This window comes from Telopea speciosissima, chromosome 3, assembly GCF_018873765.1.
Source record: "Telopea speciosissima isolate NSW1024214 ecotype Mountain lineage chromosome 3, Tspe_v1, whole genome shotgun sequence".
Lineage (NCBI taxonomy): Eukaryota > Viridiplantae > Streptophyta > Magnoliopsida > Proteales > Proteaceae > Telopea > Telopea speciosissima.
The window spans coordinates 71,015,583-71,021,047 of NC_057918.1; positions in this window are offsets into that span (position 1 = coordinate 71,015,583).

Consider the following 5,465-nt stretch of genomic DNA (forward strand, 5'->3'; position numbering starts at 1 on the left):
GTTACTGTTTACGCTTTACACACGATGCAATACTGGTCGAAACTCGAAACCCGAAAGCGGCTCGATCGTGGTTTGTTATGTGGCAAAAGCGTAGAGCAAGAGCCAGCGAAAACACAATATCACAACAGAGAGAGATTTTGAAGGCAGCGTGGCCCAACGCCAGCGCGGGCCAGTCGAGTGCGTGTATGGAAGCTTCAATAGGTGGAATTTCTTCCTTTCGGTGGTTGGGTGGTCATTTTGCACCCCTATGTTTAATACAGGAACCATGTAGCCGTTCAGGATTCTTTTCTCAATATGAAATTTATTACAATCTCTAGTAGGTTTTTTGTTTTTGGATGAATAAAAATTATGTTCAACGAAGCATGAAGTCTATGTTACGCTTACACACGATGCAATCGGTGAAACTCGAACCGAAGCGGCTCGATCGTGGTTTGTTATGTGGCAAGCGTAGAGCAAGAGCGAAAACACAATATCACAACAGAGAGATTTTGAAGGCGTGGCCCAGCGCCGGGGCGGTCAGTGCGTGTATGGAAGCTTCAATAGAGGTGGAATTTCTTCCTTTCGGGTGGTTGGGTGGTCATTTTGCACCCCCTATGTTTAATACAGGAACCATGTAGCCGTTCAGGATTCTTTTTCTCAATATGAAATTTATTACAATCTCTAGTAGGTTTTTTTTGTTTTTTGGATGAATAAAAAATTATGTTCAACGAAGCATGGAGAAGGCTCCACAAAAGAACACCGAACAAACCTACAATCAAATCAAGCAAAAAGGAGACTACCCAAAGCGGAACTAAAGGATAAAAGCCATCCCAAACAATTAATCACGCAATTACAAAGTTGACCTTCTTCCCATTAGGATTATAGGAAAGAATGGGAGGAACCACCCATCTTCCGCTATGGTTGATTGAAACAATAGGAGTAGTCGCCTTATCAATAATGCCTAAAATACTGCCATTCGATCTTGGATGTCCCTGAGTATTGTTGATTAGATCAGACCGAAGGTCCCCCACAAGAGAGATGAAGCCCGAAATAACATGATTAGAACCCACATCTTCTTCATTGTCAAAAGTACTCTGAGTCGAGCTAACAACAACCCTATCATCTACTATTGACAAAACAAAATCTGAGATCACAAAATTCTTTCGAATAGAAGAGTCATTAACTTTAGGAACTCCTAGCTCCCATCTCGGAGGGGGAGGTTTGCGCATCCTCGAGCTTCTCCTACAAACACTAGACCCATTTTTCTTACCATTCATCAACTTCTTCTTTTTCTTTGTCTTAACTTGGATAGAAGGAGGTGTTCCCAAAGGGGTGACATTAGGCTCACCTAAAGCCTGATCAGTTAATGGAGAGGGAGGGTCAGCTTCATCATGTATCCCACCTTTTTCAGGGAGAGGGTTGTCCTCTAAGGTGGGCTCAACTCTTAATTTCACTACCAATCCCATCCTATCAATAATATGCAAACAGGGAGCATCATTTTGCCCTGGCCCATCTGGAGTTACGGGATCCACCAAGTTAGAAACCAAGTAACTGTTAGGAGCAACCACATCGTCCAAGTCTAAGCCACGACTAAGGATTTCAATTTGATTTCTATTGGAGGCTGGATTGCAGGTAATAGAAGGGTTGTGACAGGGTTGCAGGGAGGGCACAAGCATGGATTGGGAAAGGTTTAGACCTGCAAGGGCTGCACCAGAAGATGGTTTAGACTTACCATGCGTAGATTGGACAAGGGCTTCAAGTAACGTGGAAGGGAGGCCAATAGAGGAGCACCGCATGTCACACCCCCATCCCGACAAGGGATAAAATATAATAAAAATGGTATGATTAGGATGCTTACCAACATCCTAAATCGCCTCCAGGATTATGGACGCAGTGACTTACCTCACAGTCACATAAATGAGAATCAGATCAATTATTAGAATAGCGGAAGACTTATAATAACTACTGTTGATCCTCATTTAGGGAATAACTACAATGGTAATAAATACATAAGGTGGATTATCCTTGAATTTAAAAGTTAATACAATTGAAATTGTTTGATAAATACGGAGAAAGGAATGAAACATACATCCAAAAATATAATATCGAAAGCAACAAGGAGTAAAGATAAGCATCAATGGTTGTAGACCAAATTTCGCATCAACATCTCTTACCGAATCCTTCATCATCCACCGGTACCGTACAACCTGCATCACAATCTAAAAAAAGGGTTCCCCGAGGGGTGAGCTTCCATTGGCCCAATGAGCAAAAAATTGAATCCACACACACACAACATATATAGGACTGCAAGCCGAACCTAATGAGCAAACATCCTTGACGTCCCATACCACCAATGATGATTTACACATCAGATCCGATTTACAGTCATGCGACAAACACAATAATATGATATGTAATATGAATAATGATGATGATTATAATGAGATGTAATGTATGCATGAATGCTATGCTGTGTAGAGTAATGAAATTGTATCCCTGGTACCGGAACACACCCTCGATCCCCAACGATACAACACTATTAATCTATGACATAGTAAGGCCATATCCCTGGTACCAAAACACACCCTCGATCCCCAACGATATACCCCTAACTACGTTAGTGGAAGCCTACTGGTCCCAGAACACACCATTGGTCTCCCAACAAGCCTCCGATAATCTCAACCACTGTACCAGAACTTACCCTTGATCCCCGGGCTGGATTATCAATAAGGTGATACGGCGTAGGAACTTACACATCTACCTTCCGTATCCCTTTAACACAATTATCAAGTTAAATATGCAATATGTTATATAAAACTATCGTATCGAGAGGTATTCCGGGTGCATCGACGTCTCATACCATCTAGTACCCGGGTACCAGCACGACACGGCATATGACAGGCCAAATATAATATATGAAGAAAGACATTAAACAAACCACAGTATCATCTCATACAATTCCAACCACATTTGTAACACATAGTCATCAATTATCACACACATGAACACATTCATAGATAAACAGTATAAACATGTATTTATGCATGAAGTGCATCGCATAACATGAATGCATCAAGCACAACATTTAATCATAAAAACACTCAAAATAAAACAAGATCCAATCCCCACTCATAATATAGTTCGTGTTCCGTTGATTGATTTATCATTCGATGTCCGCTAAGTGCGTCTCCTCACACAATTAATAAAGCCTAGGATAGTGTAGAAGAGTGTTAGAAAGGGTGGGGGAAAGTCCCTTAGGAAAAACCCCATAAATTACATAGCATGCAGGCCTTTAGGGTAGCACGGATGCAAGCACAGTTGTAGGCAAGGCCTTGCATCCGCCCTTGCATTTGATCAAGGTATGATACAGTTTTAAATGTGTTCTTTAACCCAATTTGTCCTACTTGGATCTTTAAGCCCCAAGGACAAGGGAAGGGTGTCCTAGGGTCCACTAGGGCCTGATTACATCATTAAATTTATTGGATGTAGAGAACTTAAGGGATTGAACTCCCAAAGGTCACATTCTAGGGTTTTAAGTAATGAAACCCAAACTAAGCAATAAGGTTGCAATGAGGGGTTTTAGGGTTGTACTTAGAGGCTAGGCCTTACTAATGAGGTCCAACATTGAACCAAGGTCACCCCTTAGGTTCCAAGTGGAACCTCAAGGTCCAACCTTAATTTCCAAAATTTTCCAATCCAAAACTAATGAGGGAAATGGGGTTTAAGGGCATTAAAGGTAGATCTTGGTACTATAATAAATCAATTAATTAGTATGATTAGGGGCACTTTAGGTTGTAATTAAACCCCCATTAAACCCTAATAAGTTCTACTTCAATAGCCACGAAGTAGGCAAGGTCATTGACATATAACTTAAATTCTAAAGTTATTGTCTAAACACATCAGTCAGGTTTGAATCCATTTTTTAGGATCACACACTCATATTGGGTCCAAGGTCTCTTCATAGTAATTGTAGCCCTTTGAGTCTAATTTATATTGCAAGTTGAATCATATCAATATCATATACGTAGATCAAGTTATGGTCAAAACTAGGGGTGTCAACGGGCCGGCTCGGGCCGGTTTTGATTTGGGCTTTTCGGTTTCGGTGTGACTTTTATAGAAACCGAAACCAAACCATTAAGAAATATTCGATTTCGGTGCGGTTTCGGTTTCGGTGCGGTTTGGTTTCGTGTCGATTTCGATTTATGATAACGGGTTGATATCGGTTTGGTACCGGTTTTATATAACTAGTAAGGTCCGGTTAGTGCTAATTTTTCTTCTCTTTCTCTTTTAAGTACATAAAATATTTCAAATACAATGCATCTTTGTATCCTATGTCCTATGGCCTATGGATACAATTGGTTGGGTAATCACTAACAAAGGACATGAGATAAAGTGAGAAACTATCACAACACATTTAGGGGGCAATGGGGCATTAGGCATTTAGTGATTTACTCATTTATCGGGTTAGGTTGGTTCGGTTTGGGTTCGGGCCTAACGGTTTGGGCTACCGGTGCACCGTCGGGCTAGCCCAAACCAAACCAAACGTTTGCCTTTATGGATCCACAAACCGAACCAAACCATTAAGAGTTCGGTCTGATGTGGTCCGGGCTCGTTTGGGCCGGTTTCATTGGTTTGGGTTGGGTATTGACACCCCTAGTCAAAACAGTGGGTCAAGGTCAAATATCAGCAGTTCTGGGAACGGGCGGTTTTATGGGTGGTTTTTCTCAGAACATGAAACCGCACGTAAATCCGACTTTAATAGGGGCTCAGGAAGGGTTCTTCTAGGTGCGATTTTACGTGTGGTTTTATCTCAGATGTGAAACCGCAGGTAAAACCGACTTCAATAGAGAGCTTCTTAAGAGATGGTCTCAGGGCGGTTGCAGGGGTGGTTTCTCGTAGGTCTTAAAACCACAAGTAAAACCACCTGCTTCCAAACTCCAAAATCAAAGGATTCTTCACTAAGGCTTTCATTTCCAAGTAGATTGGAGGAAAGGAAACACTAAGAAGGCTTTCTCCTTGGCACATTAGGGTCCTAAGACCCCATTAGGCCTATGCAACCCATTGATTCAATAAAGGAAAGCAAGGAGAACATCATTTAGGGCATAATAAGGTAGAAACCTTATGTCTATTGATGGGGATGGGATTAGGAGCTTTGAGGTTAGCCAATGGAGTCAAATAGCTCCACCATAATCATGACCATGAGGTCACATCGATCATTGGGTCTCAAGACAACCCTAGACCGATTTCTCTACCATCTCCCAACCTCAAAACCCAAAATGAAGAAGGAAGAGGGCCTTAAAGACTTACCTACCTCAAGGAAATAGCACCCACGTTGAGGCTCCAAGAAGCAAGATCCTCAAGCCTCCCTATCAAGCTGCTCCACCCTTCTTCCTCCCTTTTCTCCTTCCTCTTTCTCTCCTCCACGATTTAGGTTGGATGGGAGAAGTAATGAGGGATAAGTGCTCTCTCCCCCTTTAGACTTATTT